This window comes from Triturus cristatus, chromosome 6 (genome assembly GCF_964204655.1).
Source record: "Triturus cristatus chromosome 6, aTriCri1.1, whole genome shotgun sequence".
Lineage (NCBI taxonomy): Eukaryota > Metazoa > Chordata > Amphibia > Caudata > Salamandridae > Triturus > Triturus cristatus.
Genome location: NC_140589.1, coordinates 110,148,930 through 110,169,706, shown reverse-complemented (window position 1 = coordinate 110,169,706; position 20,777 = coordinate 110,148,930). Strand labels below are relative to the sequence as shown.

The 20,777-nt window shown below is 44.2% G+C and overlaps 1 protein-coding gene across 1 annotated transcript in view; it reads left to right on the top strand.

Moving 5' to 3' along the window:
- Nucleotides 1-20,777, top strand: part of DLK2 (delta like non-canonical Notch ligand 2) — a 249,454-nt gene that overhangs the window by 98,599 nt on the left and 130,078 nt on the right. The window lies entirely within an intron of this gene.

The following is a 20,777-nucleotide window of genomic DNA, read 5'->3' as shown; positions in this document are numbered from 1 at the left end:
TATGTTCTCATCCCACACTGCCTGATACTTCTCTCATGTGCTATTGTCAGTTTGGTTCCCCTCCCATAGAAATAGGGACCTGCACCGAAATGTAGTGCCATGGTGCCAATGACCATGAACGTATACTGATCCATTTACTCAGAAATATGGCCTATCTTGACAGTCGTGGGGCTGGTGTGTGGCAGAGTAATTCTTACAGAAAAGCATAGGTCGGGATATCCCTAAAAATCCCTGCTGCAATATTTTAGCTCTTCAAGTTTCATCCTTGTACCTCTTAATCCTTGTCTTAGCCATTGCATCTAAATTCACTACTATCTCTTTGCGGTCTGTTAGGACGTTCATTACATCTGGTAACTCTTTCTCATATTGCGTAGTGTTTACTAGGAATGCTCCCTCTTTGACCCACAGTGGTTGCATCTGCGCTCATATTCTGAAAAGGAAAAGATGTAACAGACACATGGTAATATATGGAGGAACCTCTTTGGACGAGTGTAGCCTATCTGAGTCGGTGGCATGTGGAATCAAAGAAGAAATAAAGCAAGGGCTCTTAGAAGCCTGTATGCCTATCTCCATCATATTCTGATACCACATATTATCTAATAAACCAGTATGAATACTACTGAATATATTTTTCTGCTAGGGTACTGCTCTCTGCAAGCGTGTGATGTTTTTACATAGTCTTGGTGGAGCTGTTTTTCGCAGTACTGAGTTTGTCTGGATGTAAAGCCCGTTAAATACTATCTGGGCACAGTGGAATGCTGAAAAATGCATTTTTCAAATCAATTACTGAACACTAGGTGGCATTCTTAGTAATGTTTTTCAGTATGACCGATGGGTCGGTTACCCCCGGAAATTCTGGGATTACTATATCATTCAGAGGGCGGAAATCTTGAATCATCCTCAGAGTTTCACCTTTAGCCTTTTTTATTAGGTCTCGCCTAGCGTTACAGTGCGCATGCGCTGCTCGCTTTGCGAGGCTTCTTGTAATCGAGGAGATATCAGAAGTGGTGATTAATCCCCGCCCCTTCTTTTAATTGGTTTGCGTCATTGTGCATGCTAAACGCTGTCTTTCTAATGTAAAGGAGGATTTTTAGTCCCTCCTTGTTACCGCCCTGTCTCCTTTTGGCCCCGCCCACCCGGACTGGATAATTTACTTGTGGCGTTAGACGGTGTCTTTTAATTCCTGGGTAAACACTTTTTTTTTTTACCATTTGTGTCTAGTCGTTTAACACAGCGGTAGCTTTAATAGTTGTAATAGCTATGATGTTATTTTGTAACTTGCGCCCGCGCTTATTTTTCTAAGTATTTTTCACTTTGGCAGCACCCGCGCTTTACCTTTAGCCATGTTAAGCTAAAGCGCGGGTGCCGCGATTGTTGAAAATGTAAAGAAATTGGGGGTTTTCTATTTCTTTACTTTTGCAGCAATTACGGCACCCGCGCTTTAATTTAACATGGTTGAAGGTAACGCTCGGGTGCCACGATTGCTGCACAGTAAAGAAATAGAAAAAAAGAGTGGCCCGCCATTTTTTAAAATATGTATGTGATGTAGAAGTGTCTGCTGCTAGCTCGGGCAGAGCGCGGCAGGCTTCCCTGCAAACCGCCGGTTATTATTTATTTTGGATGTCTTCTATTGTCATGGTCACTAATTCAGTAAAGGGAACCTTCCTGACAGCCCCAGAAAACCCTTGTGTATCCATTGACTTGTGGGAAAGGGGTAGTGTTCCTTCCTTTATACAAGATTTAGTGGCCCCAGTATTGATTTAAAAAGTATTGATTAAAAACTATAGGGACGACCTTCTATAGCTACTGTCACAGTGTGTTTCTCATCTGACCTGTGGGTTACCGATGGTACTGGACACATAATGGTTATCTGTGGGCTCCCTCACTGTGTATAGCTGTTGGTTGGAGTTCCTCTGGACATTTGGGGTTGTGCAGAAAAGGGATTACCTCCTTGTACCGTTACTCCTCCCATCTGGACCTGTGTGGGTCTTCCTGTAGTATTTCTGACAACCTGGGGCATATTCTGTGGCATTTGCCCTGTTGTGAAGTCCACTAAACCTGAGTGACTTGTGGGGGTCCCTGTGTTACTTGTTGTTGGGGAGCCCATTGCATCTGTTGCAGTCTCATCTGTCACTGCGGAGCGATCCATCCCTGTACTTGCTCATCGTTCTTTTCTGCTGTCCATATTGCCACAATAATAACACTGTTGTCCTTCCCTATATCCTCCTTGTGTTATTCCCTGTGCTGGCCCATGGCCCCCTGGAAAACCTCTTTGTCTCTTTCCCATGTTACTTATTGGCTGCCCTCCTCCTGCCTGCACCTGCACTGGCGTTGTGATAACAAGTTGTGGTCCTGCCTCAAGTGTCCCTTCTGTACTTGGTTTTTAAAGTTTCTGTTGCACCAACTTAGCTGTGGCCCTGTTTGCCTGCTCTATCCCTTCCTTGTCCTTTTCTTGTTTTCGCTTGAAATAATGTATTATATGAGCTTGTATTTCTGGCCACGGCTTAGCCTCTATTCCCACTACTCCGTCTAGGTTTGCTTGTATATTCGTGGGCAGGCCCTGTTTCAATACATTATAAAATAGTATTGCATTCACTCTAGTATTTTCCCAGATACATTCCACTTCCTGTACCCATTGTTCTTTCATTGTGGCAATTAATTCTGTAATTTCCTCAGTCGGGTTTATGCTCTCTACCATAAGGGCTTCAATGTCTGGTCTGTCTGGGTATGTCCGCTGGAGCGCATCCCAGACATACTGACAGATATTACTGAAGGATGACCCGTCAAACTCTGTATTTATCAATGTTAATTGAGGGAATCTTGCCCTGATAAAAATGGTATTTACTTCGTTTCCCACTAGAGAACTTAACAAGCTTTTAACATCACCCAAGGCGAGGTTCACTCCAGCATAGTGTTTCTCAAAGCATCCTATCCATTTTCTCACACACTCAGATGGCGGGGGTAGTGCCCTTTTTAAATTCTCTTTATACATTTGTGGCCATGGTACGTATGTGGGCAGTTTTCCACCCTTGAAAATGAGGAGTGACTGAGTTATTGGTGGAGGATTTACTGGTCTTGGGCCTAACCTTGGATCTGGTCTATTACTTCGGATCACTTCAGTTGATTTGTCTCTGTCATACTCCTCCCAAACTGAGAGACACTCTTGCAAATAGGGGTTGCAGTCTGAGTTGCCCTGTCCCTGCCATATACAGTCTTTGGCAATTGCTAAATCAATGGGTTGAAAAGACCCTTCTCGAGCCATTGCTTCTTCCCCTCCTTTTTAGGTCTCGCCTGCGAACGCAGCGCGAAGCGCTGCTGTCCGCAGCGAGATCTATTGTTGCGGACTTGCCTCGGAAGTGGGACAGGAGATGGGCACGCGCAAGGCTTTTGGCGGATTTGAGCCGGTGTACGCGCACATGAACACGCACGTGCACACACGGAATGTGCGCATCTCCTGTTCCGCTTCCGATGACATGCCAGCCCCATTGGAGGCTCCGTGTGGGCTATTGTTGGCGTAAAGTGTAATTCTGAGCAACAATAGCCCACACGGAGCCCCCCCAGCCGTTCTTTACTCACCCGGCTGCTCTTCTGGGGGGGGGCTCCTCCTCGCTGCTGCAGCACTTCTGTTGCGGGGCTTCCCTGCACTCCTGGGAGCCCCGCGCTGCTGCTGCATCCTCGGCCGCCGCATTCTTCACCCGGGCCCCCTCCTGGGACCCGGGGCATCTCTTCACTCCGGCCGCCACCGCGGGGCTCTCCCTTCAACATGGGAGCCCCGCGTTAGCACGGCACGCCGGTTTCTGTTTTTGCCGGAGCAGGCCCCGCCTACGTCCCGGGCAAGGGCGCCTGACTTCCGGCATGTTGTATATTGGAGTGATCATTATCCTCAGTCCAATGTGGACCCTCCCCACTTCCACGCAGAGTTTCAGAGTCTGCACCTCACACCACTTAGAAATTTCAGTTTTGGTGAGTCTTTCAAGATTATTGCAGATCGACTGAAAAGATGCATGGTTGGGACCGGTAGTAGACACTGTTGTCGATATACCACGCTTGTGTTTAGATATCTCTCCAAATAAACCTTTAGCTGTGGTTAGCCTCACCTCAATTTCCTCATCTGCCATTGCTTGAAGAGATATAGCGGTATGCCCATATCAAGCCTTTGGTTTATATTCACTACGTTGCACGGCAAAACCTCTAATCTGGACGGCTGCCAAAAAACACAAAATAATTTATATTTGTGTATTTTATAACGCTTTCGCTTTTTTCTTGAGTGAAATACATGCACTAGCACATTCAAATATGACCGCTATGGTAAAAGCAAGCAGATTGTTGTTTTTCAGTGTCTATGGTAGTAAATTTAATGTCAGTGCATTCTGTGCGCAGGGGTCCTGGTAAAGGTATTGTAAGCCGAAATGCGTCTGACGCTGCACTTTTTCTGATCTGCCATGCCAATAAAGTTTGAATAAACACTACGAGGAGCACTGTTCCGTTCCTGTATACGATGGAAGAATTGCCAGGTTAACACACCCGGCCGTTTTGCGAGTACCCCCGGCGTCACCTCAATGCAGATATCATATATATATATATTCACTGAAAAAAACAGAGGTTTCAGGGGCGTTATAGTTAGCTGGACTTTTCACTCGTACAAAACCATTGAAATTCCCCCGTATATATATATATATATATATATAGTTATAGTTAGTTCAGCTAACTATAACTCGCGCGCCCGCAATGCACTGCTGATAATGGCCCCCTATTACATCACTCATGACATCAGTGATGACATCTCAAATGACATCACTGATGACATCATCCAGTGAATGTGTGTTTTTCTGAAAATTAAATATGTTTTATATATGTATATCTCAAGGTCGATGGAAGAATAAATGGGTATATAAGTGTCTAAATGGATGATTTGTTTTTGAAAAATTGATTGTATAACTGACTGATTAAGTGTATCTCACTGAATACATGGCTTAGTGAGTAATGTTTAAATGTGTAAATATCTGTATCAGTCTCTCACTTTGTGTATAAGTGGCTGCATGGGTTGGTGAGTATACATGAGTGTCTATATAGGTTATTAGTTGGTTTTTTGAGTATCAGTATGAGTGTCTGAGTGTCTGTATGGTTCGGTGGGGGGGTATTACGGAGTGCATAGGTGCATGAATGAGTGACTCACTGTTTGTATGTGTTGAAGACAGCATGTGTGCAGGACTGTATGGGTGGATGAGTGTGTGTATGGGTGTGTTAGCGAGTGAATGACTGTCTCAATAGTGTCTTTATGAATAACTACATATGTTTAAACTAGTATATGTGACTATTGGTGTATATAAGTGAGTATATGTGAGAGTGAGAGATTGGAAGAGTTCCTGTATGAATAAGTATGTGTTTCTATAAGTGATTGTTTAAAAGACTAAGTATGTGTAAGTTTCTGTATAAGTAAGTGTGGTGGTGTGTGTATAACTGTATATGCAAGTAAATGGATGATTGATTCTTTATTAGCATGAGTGACTATGTGTGTGAGTAACTCTGGATGAGTGGTGTTGTGTAACAGGATGTATAGCTGTATGAATACATATGATGAGTGAGTACATGTATGAGTGACTGTATAGGACTGTTGGTGAATGAGTGGATGTGTATGTGGATCTTAGAATTACTGAATAGGTTGTTGTAACTGGTATTGGTATGTCCATTGTTTTGAAAATGTTAGTTTCTATTTTTGAATGTGTGTATCAAAGGTTATATTTGGTTAAGAGGAGGTCTGCCACTCTATCACTAGGATGATGTCATCAGTGATGTCATTTGAGAGGTCATGAGTGATGTCATGAGTGATGTCACTGACCATGTCATGAGTGATGTAATATGTGACGTTATCAGCAGGGGAATTTCAATGGTTTTGTACGAGTGAAAAGTCCAGCTAACTATAACGCCCCTGACACCTCTGGTTTTTCTAAGGTTTTATAAAATGCTAATTCCTAACTATAACGTGCCTACAACCTATGGTTTTTCAGTGAATTTCAAAGGTTTTTTAAATGCTAATTTCTAACTGTGCCTACAGAGATAGGACATGCGAAGAAAGAAAAAAAATGCACAGAGAGAAAAAAAAGAAGTGCAGAAAGAAGCAACAGATGTCCTCAAAGATGAAGAAAAGTGCAGGAAGAAGGATAACGTGCAGAAAGAACAAACAGAAGAGCAGAAAGAAGCCTTGTTGCAAAATCAACCTGTACCCTCAACATTTTCAGATGGCTACTGGTGGTAACTGAGTCTGACTAACCAGTCCTAGAGCCAGTGCTATGTTAAAAGACACTTAGAATACAGAGTAAACACCTACATACACTAGAGAACACTATGCATTGGGGTCCCCCTGTGATTAGCATGACCTCCTCTGTAAGCCCCTAGTATATAATAGGGCAGGGGGATTGAAACTACCTCTTAAAATGCACCACAGGGTGTGTTTGCAGAGGTCACTTCAGGCCCCATCCCCTCCCTTCCCCACCGTGTAAACACGCCCTGTGGCCGTTTTAAGTTGGGAGATTAAGTCCCCTTGAATCCTAAGGGTCCCTAGGGTCAAACTAGCCCACTAGGTACCTCCAGTAAGCGCCACAGAGCTGCGTTGCAGAGAGGTGTAAAAAGGGGCGTGTCCGCGGAACACCTGTCTGCAACGCAGCTCCCTGGCACATACTGGAGATACCTGTTGGGCTAGTTGACCCTCAGGGACCCTCAGTATTGAAGGGGAATTAATTCCCCAACTTACAACTCGTCAGGGGGCGCGTTTGCAGAGTGCGTGGCCTCCAGCACGATGCCGTTCTTTTATTTATTTAATTTTTTTAAGAAGGGGGGCTTTGTGGCCCCCCTTCTTTTTCTAATTTATTGGCCCAGGGGACCCCATCCCCCAGGGCCTGCCTCCTAATTTTTTTTTTTTGAAAAAAAAAAAATTGGAAGGGGGCCACATGGCCCCCCTCCCAAGGCCTTAATCGGCCCCAGGGACCCCAACCCCCGGGGCATGGCCTTTTTAAAAAAAAAATATTTATGAGGAGGGCAGCGTTGCCCCCCTCCTCAGGCCACTTATGGCCTCGGGGACCCCATCCCCCTGGGCCGGCCATTGTTTTTTATTATTTAAAAAAAAAATATATTTATAGAACACCTAGGACATGCTGGACAAACCGTACGTACCTATCACCATGACGAGTTGCGTGATATTCATTAAAAGGCGACTATGCATACAATGAATCCACGTGGAATGTATTTACACCGCTAGTGAAGCTCTGACGTGTCTGACGCCCTACCATGCCTAATCCCGGCGCCCCCGCTGGTGGGTACTCTCCAAGTAGACACCCTTGTCGTTTATTCATACAAACATGGGTAGCTATTGACGTACACATTTAATACACACGCACACCAAGGCATTCAAAGGGGATTCGACAAAAATTTGACCAAAACTATGAAAGAAACCAGCCTCACGGTTAATAAAACACACATCCACCGCCAGATGTGTAATTCTTTTTATTTTACTCTCTGGAAAGGAGACAAACCTCACTTGAGAGTCACAGTGCGCTCCTGGCTGAGCCCAATGCTGGGTTACACCCACCAGTGCCCGCCAAGTGCCACACACCTCTGTGTTTTATTCCACCAGCTAGTGAGTATGCTATGACACTCTCTAGCCCATGTGCACTGTAACACCACCCCGTGAATATGTCATGTCACACTTGCCTTCGCACGGGTTATATTGCCCCATCTAACGTGCCTTCCTCGGTGCCTATGTTATAACGCACAGCGCTAAGCCATACATATTACAATCTGGGATCCATATCTTTGTCACAGTGCATATGCAACGTTGCACATATTTTATATTACAACTTTAGAGACTAGTTAGGTTACACAACACTGCCCCGTGCATATTACACTCCAAGGCGCATATCGCATAGCACGCGCTAGTGCCTTTGCTATCTCGCGCTCTCCAATGAATCTGTCATTGCGCACAATGTATTGCATATTATATTTCACGCCCGGTTCATCTTATATCACACTTTTTGGTGCATAGTTTATATCATACACTATATTTTCATTTTCAATCGTGCTCTCAGGACTATGCTCTATATAACACTGCGTTCACCTACCCTTTTCACGGGCATTACATTTTGCGATGGGGTTGGAGGGTCAGGGGATGTTTCTGCCAAGTGAGCCCGGAATCACAGTCACAAACGTCCTCTTCTTCCTGAATAAAAGTGAAATTATGCTGCATACTTGTTCATATTTTAAGTAGTTCACACAGACGCACATTTTAAAAACAATAAAGTTCCTAATACCCACCTTCTCTGAACAGTTAGCTTGCTGCCCCATCCCCTTCCTCCCGATCCTCTGTTGTCTGAATCCATGGACTAGCCTCCTCCCCCCTGTCATGCATGGTCTGAGGTGCTGCCACTGCCCTCCATTTAGCATGATGTACCATCCCACTCCTCCTGCCCTCCATTGCCCACTTCTATGCCCCATCATTGACCTCCTGCTTAGCCTCTGTGCTTAGTTTGCTGCCCCTATTCTCCTTTCCCCTGCCCTCCGATGTCTTTGTGCATGCCCCTGCTCCATCCTTTTTGCCCACCATGTTCCATGAACCTGCCACTCCTATCTACTCTGAGTGTTCTGTTGAGCTGCCACTCCCCTCCCACCTGCCTAGCATTGTCAGATAACTGTAACCTGTCCCTGCCACCTCCCCCTTGCCTGTCCACATGCCATGCCCCTATCCCCTTCCTCCTGTCCTCCATGGTCCATTTTACTGCCACACCCTTCTGCCATCCCTGGTCTGTTGTGCTGCAACTGATCCTCCTGTCTGCCCTGCACGGTCTGTTGTGAGGCCCCTACCCCTGAACACTCTTGTCTGTGCCCAGGTCCTGACCCTCCCTTCCATCCTTCATGGTCCTTTGTGCATGCCCCTGCACCCTCCTTCTTGCCCATCATAGCCATTGTGCTGCCACTAACCCTCCCGCTTGCCATGCATGGTCTTCTGTGCTACCACGGCCCCTCCCACCTTCCCTGTGTGGTCAGCTAGCTGCCCCAACCCCCTCCCACCTTCCCTCCATGGTCTGTGTGTATGCCATCATAGTCTCACTGTTGCTCTCCATGGTGTGTCTTGCTTCTAGTGCCCATCCTGCCTGACCTCCATGGTCATCTTGCTGCTCCTCTCCTGCCCCCTTGCCCCCAGCCCTCTGTTTCCATGTGAAGACCCCTATTCCCTCCCTCCTGGCTTGTCTGTTCCATTGTAATTCCCCTGATCCGTCCCTCCTGCCCTTTATGGTCTGTTATGCTGCAGCTTTCTCTCCTGTCTGTCCATTATGGTCAGCCAGCTACCATTGCCTCTTTCCCCTCCTCTGTTCTCTGTTGTCCATGTGCATGGTCCTGTCCCCACCCTATTGCTTTCTATGGATTGTTGTGCTGCACTCCCGTCCTGCATGCCCTGTGTTGTGTATTGTGCTGCTGCAAACCCTGATGCCTGCCCTGCAGGGTCAGTTTGGTGCACCTCTCCATGTCCCTCCTGTCCTCTGTTATCCAAGTCCATGTCCCTACCCCAATTCCTCCTGCCTTCCATGAGCAAATGTACCATACTTGCGAACATTTTGAACTTGGTAAGAGGGAGATTTTGAAAAAAAAACTGGGGTATTGATTTTCCCCTTTGAGTTACATTGAAAAAGAGGAGATTGTAGACAGGAGACAGATCAAATAAAGCCCATTTGAGCTTAAAAGCATTGGATGTTTCCTGGCTGAATCGGGTCTGTTGGCATGTATGGTTATACTACCACTGCCTCTTCCTTCTGCCCACAACGGTCTATTATATTGCCACAGCCTCTCTTGCCAGTCCTGTATTGTTGGTTTGTTGCCCCTGCCCCCCTTTCCACTGCCCTCCATAGTCTGTTGTGCTGCCACGGCCCATCCTGCCTGCCCAGTGTGGTCAAATAGTTGCCTCTGCACCCTCCTACCTGCCTTCAATTTTCAGAGCCTGTGCCCCTGGCCTCTGCCTCTCAACAGTATCCTAATGAACAACTAGATTGCTAGCATTCTATATTTATTAAAAAAGTGTGGAAAGCCTGACGTCATCTTGATGTAATCAAAACTGTAATACCTAGAGCATTTCCTTTAGAAATTACATATACGAGAGGGTCTTATTTGCATCAAAATTATGGTTAGTGCTCTAAAAAACTAAAATGAGGGCATATTTTCTGAGTTTTCAAATAGCAGCAAAGCACTTTTAAATTATTTGTTATCTTTATGTTTTTTTATCCAGTTGACCACTTGATTAAATGTTGCACTTAGGGGAGAGGATGTGGTGTTACTTCCAGAGCTGCAGACTTTGCAACTGGGGAACCAAGTTGGAGTTTCTGCTTCAGCTCAACATTCTGTGATTCTGGTCAAATCACTTAGTCTCCCCATGTCTACAACCAAAATGAATTTGTTCTTGTGTGATGTAACCAATGCTCATGTAAAGCACTCCAATACCTGACAAGTCTGCACTATATAAAACTGCAAAAACATAACAAATAAGTGTTTTGCACACTTCTGTCATTGGGCTATACTTGGGCTACATCTGGGTGATATTTGGGCTACATTTGGGCTCTTTTGTCTCTGGTGGCCATCTTGGAAGGTTTATTTGTTATGAAGTTTCCTAATTTCCTCATTTACTGCAGTATCCTCAGTGGGAAATGCTTTCAGTGTTTTACTTTGATTCCATCAAGAAGGTATTCAGATATGTCACACATTTGCCATAAATTCTGAATGTTAGCACTCTAGTTGCTCATTAGATCACTGTAGTAAAGCTACTGCTCACCACCAAAGTCTGCTGCTGGTATTAAAAGTGCATGTTAACTTTTTTTTAAAGAAATAGAAGAGGATTTGAGAAGTCACTCAAAATGTGCCCTAATTTTTCTTTCTTCAGCACTAATCATTATTTCTATGGCAAAATGAACCCCCTCATTGTGTTCCTTTTTTAACTTGAATGTGTTAAGTGTTACCAGTTTATTCCAATCAAGATGGCTTCAGGTGTGCCATACTTTTGTCATAAGTAAGACAGTAAGCGCTCTAGTTGTTCTTAAGAACACTCTGGGACATTCTGTCATTGGGCTATACTTGGGCTACATCTGGGTGATATTTGGGCTACATTTGGGCCCTGTGTTGTCTCTGGTGCCCATCTTGGGAGACTTATTTGTTATGAAGTTTCCTAATTTCCTCATTTACTGCAGTCTCCTCAGTAGGAAATACTTTCAGTTTTTTACTTTGGTTCCATCAAGAAGGCATTCAGATGTGTCACACATTTGCTATAAATTATGAATGGTAGCACTCTAGTAACTCATTAGAATACTGTAGTAAAGCTACTGCTCACCAGGGAAGTCTGCTGCTGGTATTCAAAGTGCATGTTTCAGTCTGCATGTCAGAATTTTTTAATGAAATAGAAGAGAATTTGAGAAGTCTAAATGTGCCCTTAATTTTCTTTCTGCAGCACTAATCATAATTTCTATGGCAAAATGAACCCCCTCATTTTGTTCCTTTGCAAATTAAATGTTTTAAGTGTTACCACTTTATTCCAATCAAGATGGCTTCAGGTGTGCCATACTTTTGTCATAAGTAAGACTGTTAGCGCTCTAGTTGTTCTTTAAAACACTCTGGGACATTCTGTCATCGGGCTATACTTGGGCTACATCTGGGTGAAATTTGTGAGACATTTGGGCTCTTTTGTCTCTGGTGGCCATCTTGGGAGACTTATTTGTTATGAAGTTTCCTAATTTCCTCATTTACTACAGTCTCCTCAGTAGGAATACTTTCAGTTTTTTACTTTGATTCCATCAAGAAGGCATTCAGATTTGTCACACATTTGCCATAAATTCAGAATGTTAGCACTCTAGATTCTCATTAGATCACTGTAGTAAAGCTACTGCTCACCAGAGAAGTCTGCTGCTGGTATTGAAAGTGCATGTTTCAGTCTGCATGTCAGAATTGTTTAATGAAATAGAAGAGGATTTGACAAGTCACTCAAAATGTGCCCTAATTTTTCTTTCTGCAGCACTAATCATACTTTCTATGGCAAAATGAACCCCCTCATTTTGTTCCTTTTTAAATTAAATGTTTTAAGAGTTACCACTTTATTCCAATCAAGATGGCTTCAGGTGTGCCATACGTTTATCATAAGTAGGACTGTTAGCACTCTAGTTGTTCTTTGTAACACTCTGGGAAGCTGCAGTAGAACACAAAGGAATCAACTGACAGTCTCTGCCCTTGTTGGATGTACATGTTTTACTGAGAATGTCAGACTTCATTCTCACATGACTGAGAAAGATAATGTGAATTTACAGAAAATATGCTCTCAGTTTAGCTTATAGATCACCTTCCAAACTTCTGTGGGAAAAGCATGAGAAAATAGTTTTCTCTCAAACATGATTCAAGTTATCCCAGCAGAAGGCTTTTTCACACGGTAAAATCCCCTTAGAACATACCACAATTCCTAAAATGATTTATAATGTAACTAAAGTCTTAAAATGTTCTATTAATTGCAATACTTTTTAATGAGGTGCTATCATGTATATTGGTCCCAAGATGGCTGCCAACACTTCTTGGATGAAGTGCTGACAGCCAATCAGATCTCACGATGAGATGTGTGGTTAGGCTCCGCCCAGATATATATGTGATTTTACTTTTGATTTTCTCAGGAACTACTGGACGGATTTACACCATTTAAGCAAAAGGCACGACTCTGAACCAAGGTCTACCTTTCTGCCAAATTTGGTGTCATTCCGTTCAGCAGTTCGGGCTGTAGTTGCGGCTAAAGGACCTATGGGAAATTGCATGGGGAAAACACGTTTTGGGACCCCCCTTTTTTCTCAGCCCCCGCTACACGAATCCTCCCGAGACTTTCAGGAGAGGAGCGGACCGGAACTGGCCAAAAGTTTTGAAAATTTTGCGAAGATTCATCCACGGGCGCCAAAGTTATTCCAAATAGAATGTTGCGGATTTCCTATGGAAAATAGGTCCTAACTATACCTACCTATTGGCGACCGCCAGTAGGTAATATGTATATATATATATATATATATATATATATATATATATATATATATATATATATATATATATATATATATATATATATATATATTCACTGAAAAAACCATGGGTTTCACACACGTTATAGTTAGGAATAAGCATTTAAAAAACCTTAGAAATTCAATGAAAAAACCAAAGGTTTCACACATGTTATAGTTAGCTGGACATTTCACTCGTAAAAAACCATTGAAATTCCCCCGTTATAGTTAGTTCAGCTAACTATAACTCGCGCGCCCGCAATGCACTGCTGATGACGTCACATATTACATCACTCATGACATGGTCAGTGACATCACTCATGACATCACTGATGACATCTCAAATGACATCACTGATGACATCACTGATGACATCATCCAGTGAATGTGTGTTTTTCTGAAAATTAAATATGTTTTATATATGTATATCTCAAGGTCGATGGAAGAATAAATGGGTATATAAGTGTCTAAATGGATGATTTGTTTTTGAAAAATTGATTGTGTAACTGACTGATTAAGTGTATCATAGTGAATACATGGCTTAGTGAGTAATGTTTAAATATGTAAATATCTGTATCAGTCTCTCACTTTGTGTATAAGTGGCTGCATGGGTTGGTGAGTAGCTACATGGGTGTCTATATAGGTTATTAGTTGGTTTTTTGAGTATCAGTCTGAGTGTCTGCATGGTTCGGTGGGGGTATTACGTAGTGCATAGGTGCATGAATGAGTGACTCACTGTTTGTATGTGTTGAACACAGCATGTGTGCAGGACTGTATGGGTGGATGAGTGTGTGTATGGGTGTGTTAGTGAGTGAATGACTGTCTCAATAGTGTCTTTATGAGTAACTACATATGTTTTAAACTAGTATATGTGACTATTGGTGTATATATGTGAGTATATGTGAGAGTGAGAGATTGAAAGAGTTCCTGTATGAATAAGTATGTGTTTCTATAAGTGATTGTTTAAAAGACTGAGTATGTGTAAGTTTCCGTAGAAGTAAGTGTGGTGGTGTGTGTATAACTGTATATGCAAGTAAATGTATGTTTGATTCTTTATTAGCATGAGTGACTATGTGTGTGAGTAACTCTATGGATGAGTGGCATTGTGTAACAGGATGTATAGGTGCATGAGTACATATGATGAGTGAGTACATGTATGAGTGACTGTATAGGACTGTTGGTGAATGAGTGGATGTGTATGTGGATCTTAGAATTACTGAAGAGGTTGTTGTAACTGGTATTGGTATGTCCATTGTTTTGAAAATTTTAGTCTCTATTTTTGAATGTGTGTATCAAAGGTTATATTAGGGTGAGAGGAGGTCTGCCACTCTATCACAAGGATGATGTCATCAGTGATGTCATCAGTGATGTCATTTGAGATGTCATCAGTGATGTCATGAGTGATGTCACTGACCATGTCATGAGTGATGTAATATGTGACGTCATCAGCAGTGCATTGCGGGCGCGCGAGTTATAGTTAGCTGAACTAACTATAACGGGGGAATTTCAATGGTTTTTTACGAGTGAAATGTCCAGCTAACTATAACATGTGTGAAACCTTTGGTTTTTTCATTGAATTTCTAAGGTTTTTTAAATGCTTATTCCTAACTATAACGTGTGTGAAACCCATGGTTTTTTCAGTGAATTTGCAAGGTTTTTTAAATGCTAATTTCTAACTATGCCTACAGAGATAGGACATGTGAAGAAAGAAGAAAAAATGCACAGAAAGAAACAAAAGAAGTGCAGAAAGAAGCAACAGAAGTCCTCAAATACGAAGATAAGTGCAGGAAGAAGGATAACGTGCAGAAAGAACAAAAAGAAGAGCAGAAAGAAGCCTTGTTGCAAAATCATCCTGTACCCTCAACTTTTTCAGACGGATGCTGGTGGTAACTGAGTCTGACTAGCCAGTCCTAGAGCCAGTGCTATGTTAAAAGACACTTAGAATACAGTGAAAACACCTACATACACTAGGGAACATTATGCGTTGGGGTCCCCCTGTGATTAGCATGACCTCCTCTGTAAGCCCCTAGTACATAATAGGGCATGGGGATTAAAACTACCTCTTAAAACAGGCCACAGGGCGTTTTTGCACACGTTAACTCAGGCCCCGTCCCCTCCCTTCACCACTGTGTAAACACGCCCTGTGTCCATTTTTAGTTGGGAGATTAAGTTCATTTGAATCCTGAGGGTCCCTAGGGTCCAACTAGCCCACTAGGTACCTCCAGTAAATGCCACAGAGCTGTGTTGCAGAGAGGTGTAAAAAGTGGCACGGCCTAGACCACCTCCTTGCAATGCAGCTCAGTGGCGCTTACTGGAAGCACTTGGTGGGCTAGTTAGCCCCCAGGGGCCCTCAGTATTGAAGGGAAATTATATCCCCAATTTAAAACGTGCCATAGTGCGTGTTTGCACACGTCACCTCAGGCCCCGTCCCCTCCCTTCACCACTGTGTAAACGCGCCCTGTGGCTGTTCTAAGTTGAGAGATTAAGTCCCCTTGAATCCTAAGGGTCCCTAGGGTCAAACTAGACCACTAGGTACCTCCAGTAAGCGCCACAGAGCTGCGTTGCAGAGAGGTGTAAAAAGGGGCTTGGCCTCAGAACACCTGTCTGCAGCGCAGCTCCCTGGCGCATACTGGAGATGCCTGTTGGGGGCGCGTTTGCAGAGTGCTGCACGGAGGGGGCATGGCCTCCGGCACAATGCCAGTCTTTTATTTATTTTAATTTTTTAAGAAGGGGGGCTGTGTGGTTCCCCTTCTTATTCTAATTTATTGGCCCTGATGACCCCATCCCCCAGGGCCTGTCTCCTAATTATATTTTTTTGACCCCAATCCCTAGGGCCGGCCACTGTTTTTTATTATTTTAAAAAAATATTTATTTATAGACACACCTAGGACATGCTGGACAAACCGTACGTACCTATCACCATGACGATTTGCGGGATATTCATTAAAAGGCGACTATGCATGCAATGAATCCACGTGGAATGTATTTACACTACTAGTGAAGCTCTGACATGTCTGATGCCCTACCGTGCCTAATCCCGGTAGACACCCTTGTCGTTTATTTATACAAACATGGGTAGCTATTGACGGGCACATTTATTACACATGCACACCAAGCCATTCAAAGGGGATTCGACAAAAATTCGACCAAAACTATGCAAGAAACCCCCCTCACGGTTAATAAAACACACATCCACTGCCGGATGTGTAATACTTTTTATTTTACTCTCTGGAAAGGGGATGAACATCACTTGAGAGTCACAGCACGCTCCTGACAGAGCCCAATGCTGTGTTACACCCACCATTGCCTGCCGAGTGCCACACACCTCTGTGTTGTATTCCACTAGCTAGTGCATATGCTATGACACTCTCTAGCCCATGTGCACTGTAACACCACCCCGTGAATATGTCATGCCACACTTGTCTTCGCACGGGTTATATTGCCCCATCTAACGTGCCTTCCTCGATGCCTATGTTATAACGCACAGTGCTATGCCATACATATTACAATCTGCGATCCATATCTATGTCACAGTGCATATGCAACGTTACACTCCCCAGCACATATTTTATATTACAACTTTAGAGACTAGTTAGGTTACACAACACTGCCCTGTGCATATTACACTCCAAGGCGCATATCGCATAGCACGCGCTAGTGCCTGTGCTATCTCGCGCTCTCCAATGAATCTGTCATTGCACACAATGTATTGCATATTATATTTCACGCCCGGTTCATCTTATATCACACTTTTTGGTGCATAGTTTACACCATACACTATATCTAGTTTTCATTTTCAATCGTGCTCTCAGGACTATGTTCTATATAACACTGTGTTCACCTACCCTTTTCACGGGCATTACATTTTGCGATAGGGGGTGGAGGGTCAGGGGGTGTTTCTGCCAAGTGAGCCCGGAGTCACAGTCACAAACGTCCTCTTCTTCCTGAATAAAAGTGAGATTATGCTGCATACTTGTTCATATTTTAAGTAGTTCGCACAGACTCAATGTTTTAAAAACAATAAAGTTCCTAATACCCGCCTTCTCTGAACAGTTAGCTTGCTGCCCCATCCCCCTCCTCCCTATCCTCTGTTGTGTGAATCCATGGAATAGCCTCCTCCCTCCTGCCATGCATGGTCTGATGTGCTGCCACTGCCCTCAATTTAGTATGATGTACCAGTCCACTCCTCCTGCCCTCCATTGCCCAATTCTATGCCCCATCATTGACCTCCTGCTTAAACTCTGTGCTTAGCTTGCTGCCCCTATTCTCCTTCCCCCTGCCCTCCGATGTCTTTGTGCATGCCCCTGCTCCATCCTTTTTGCCCACCATGTCCCATGGACCTGCCACTCCTATCTACTCTGAGTGTTCTGTTGAGCTGCCACTCCCCTCCCACCTGCCTAGCATTGTCAGATGACTGTAACCTGTCCCTGCCACCTCCACCCTGCCTGTCCACATGCCATGCCCCTATCCTCTTCCTCCTGTCCTACATGGTCCATTGTACTGCCACACCCTTCTGCCCTCCCTGGTCTGTTGTGCTGCAACTGCTCCTCCTGCGTGCCCCGTGTGGTCTGTTGTGAGGTCCCTTCCCCTGAACTTTCTTGTCTGTGCACAGGTCCTGACCCTCCCTTCTATCCTCCATCGTCCTTTGTGCATGCCCCTGCACCCTCCTTCTTGCCCATCATAGCCATTGGTCTTCTGTGCTGCCATGGCCCCTCCCACCTTCCCTGTGTGGTCAGTTAGCTGCCCCTGACCCCCTCCCACCTTCCCTCCATGGTCTGTGTGTATGCCATCACAGTCTCACTATTGCTCTTCATGGTGTGTCTTGCTTCTAGTGCCCATCCTGCCTGACCTCCATGGCTATCTTGCTGCTCCTGCCCTGCCCCCTTGCCCCCAGCCCTCTGTTTACATGTGAAGACCCCTACTCCCTCCCTCCTGGCTTGTCTGTTCCATTGTAATGCCCCTGATCCGTCCCTACTGCCCTTTATGGTCTGTAATGCTGCAGCTTTCTCTCCTGTCTGTCCATTATGGTCAGCTAGCTACCATTGCCTCTTGTCCCTCTGTTCTCTGTTGTCCATGTGCATGGTCCTGTCCCCTCCCTCTTGCTTTCTATGGATTGTTGTGCTGCACTCCCGTCCTGCATGCCCTGTGTGGTGTATTGTGCTGCTGCAAACCCTGATGCCTGCCCTGCAGGGTCAGTTTGGTGCACCTCTCCATGCCCCTCTTGTCCTCTGTTATCCAAGTCCATGTCCCTATCCCATTTCCTTCCATGATCCAATGTACCATACTTGCGAACATTTTGAACTTGGTAAGAGGGAGATTTTGAAAAAAAACTGGGGTATTGATTTTCCCCTTTGAGTTACATTGAAAAAGAGGATATTGTAGACAGGAGACAGATCAAATAAAGCCCATTTGAGCTTAAAAACATTGGACGTTTCCTGGCTGAATCGGGTCTGTTGGCATGTATGGTTGTACTGCCATTGCCTCTTCCTTCTGCCCACAATGGTCTATTACATTGCCACAGCCTTAAAGGAGGGTAGATTTTGTATCACAGGGGGCCCCTGGCCCGTTCTGTCCACACCTGAAGTATGAGACCCTTGTCCTTGCCCTGCCAGCCGCATTTGTAGGCCGTATTAAATTGACCAGCGGGTCCTGTGTTGCTATATAATTATCCTGAGACATCCTTACCACTCAGCCAGCATAAAACCCCTGTGTAGGCCCTTCTGTTCAATATGTAGGCCTCTTTGTTAAATTGACCATAGCTCTGCAATTTTAGTGTATAGCAGTCTGAAGGCAGGTCTGCGAGGCCTTCTGCTCCAAACTAGTAGCCCCCACCCTACCCGAGTGCTCCGTGCTCGGTATCAAAGTTCAACATCCCACTGAAGCTGTCGACATACAGTAGGCTGCATCCTGGACTGGTACTTGCTTCCTGGGCAGGTTTCCCGCTTTTAAGGAAGTGGCAACCGCAGAGCGTCAAGTTAGGAGAACTGAGGAGATTTTGTACATGAATATATTGAATTCCCGTACAATACCCATTATTTTCTGCTTGCTCTATGGAACTTACGATAAGCGATTGGCCTGAGAGACTGACCTTTTCACCCAGTCCATTGTCAGCATTAAGTGGGTAAATGACGAAATGTCTGGTAAAATCTGCAGACGAAGCTTTTGGGTAGCATACGTAGGTAGATGTAGCGTGCAAAGGAGCCCACAAAATGATATAAAAAGGGAGCACCCACAGATATCGACGGACTACCTCGCCGTCTGTATGTAGGTTAACAGGCTGTGCAGGTTTTCCCCAAGAGCTGGGAGCTCTTGTCTTCCTTTGCTTAAAATGTCTTGCTCTGCTTTGCTTGAAGTATCTTATTCTATTTTACCTATATGAAATGTCATGTTATGTTTAACCATTGTTCTCTTTACTTTCGCATTTAAAAGATTTTGTATTGTAATTGCAGGAATGCTTGCTCTAAGAGTAAACGTGAGTGTTCCTAGGTAACATTTTCCTTGGTGTAACTTGTTTCTCATGATGCATTTATAGATGTGTTTTCTCTCTCCCTCTGTCAGTACATTAATTAAGATACAGAGAATATCATGACAGCTGTATGATTATCTGGATTCTGTATTTTGTACTTTATGTCTCTATTCTGCGGTTTCTTTGAAGTTGTATCTTCTCATTAAACTGCCATTGTATTCTGCCACCAATTCCATGTCTCATATGTCTGTTTTCTTCATTTTTGGAGCAAGCGTTCCTAGGCACCCCGGCTCAAATTAAGGTGCCCCTTTTGTCCCTGACTCACTCTCCTGCTCAGTTCTGTGGTGGCTCCCGGGGCTCTGGGGACCGCCTCTAGCTTCCTTGACCCGTAATAGATCTTCCCTCCAACAGCCTCTCTTGCAAGTCCTGTATTGTTGGTTTGTTGCCCCTGCCCCCCTTTCCACTGCCCTCCATAGTCTGTTGTGCTTCCACGGCCCTTCCTGCCTGCTCAGTGTGGTTAAATTGTTGCCTTTGCACTCTCCTACCTGCCTTCAATTTTCAGAGTCCGTGCCCCTGGCCTTTGCCTCTCAACAGTATCCCAATGAACAACTAGATTGCTAACATTCTATATTTATTACAAAAGTGTGGAACGCCTGACATCATCTTGATGTAATCAAAACTGTAATACCTAGAGCATTTCCTTTAGAAATTACATATATGAGAGGGTCTTATTGGCATCAAAATTATGGTTAGTGCTCTAAAAGACTAAAATAAGGACATTTTGTCTGAGTTTTCAAATAGCGACAAAGCACTTTTAAATTATTTGTTATCTTTATGTTTTTTTTATCCAGTTGACCACTTGATTAAATGTTGCACTTAGGGGAGAGGATGTGGTGTTACTTCCAGAACTGCAGACTTTGCAACTGGGGAACCAGGTTGAAGTTTCTGCTTCAGCTCGACATTCTGTGATTCTGGTCAAATCACTTAGTCTCCCCATGTCTACAACCAAAATGAATTTGTGCTTGTGTGATGTAACCAATGCTCATGTAAAGCACTCCAATACCTGACAAGTCTGCACTATATAACACTGCAAAAACACTAAATAATAAGTGTTTTGCACACTTCTGTCATTGGGCTATATTTGGGCTACATCTGGGTGATTTTGGGCTACATTTGGGCTCTTTTGTCTCCGGTGGCCATCTTGGGAGATTTATTTGTTATGAAGTTTCCTAATTTCCTCATGTACTGCAGTCTCC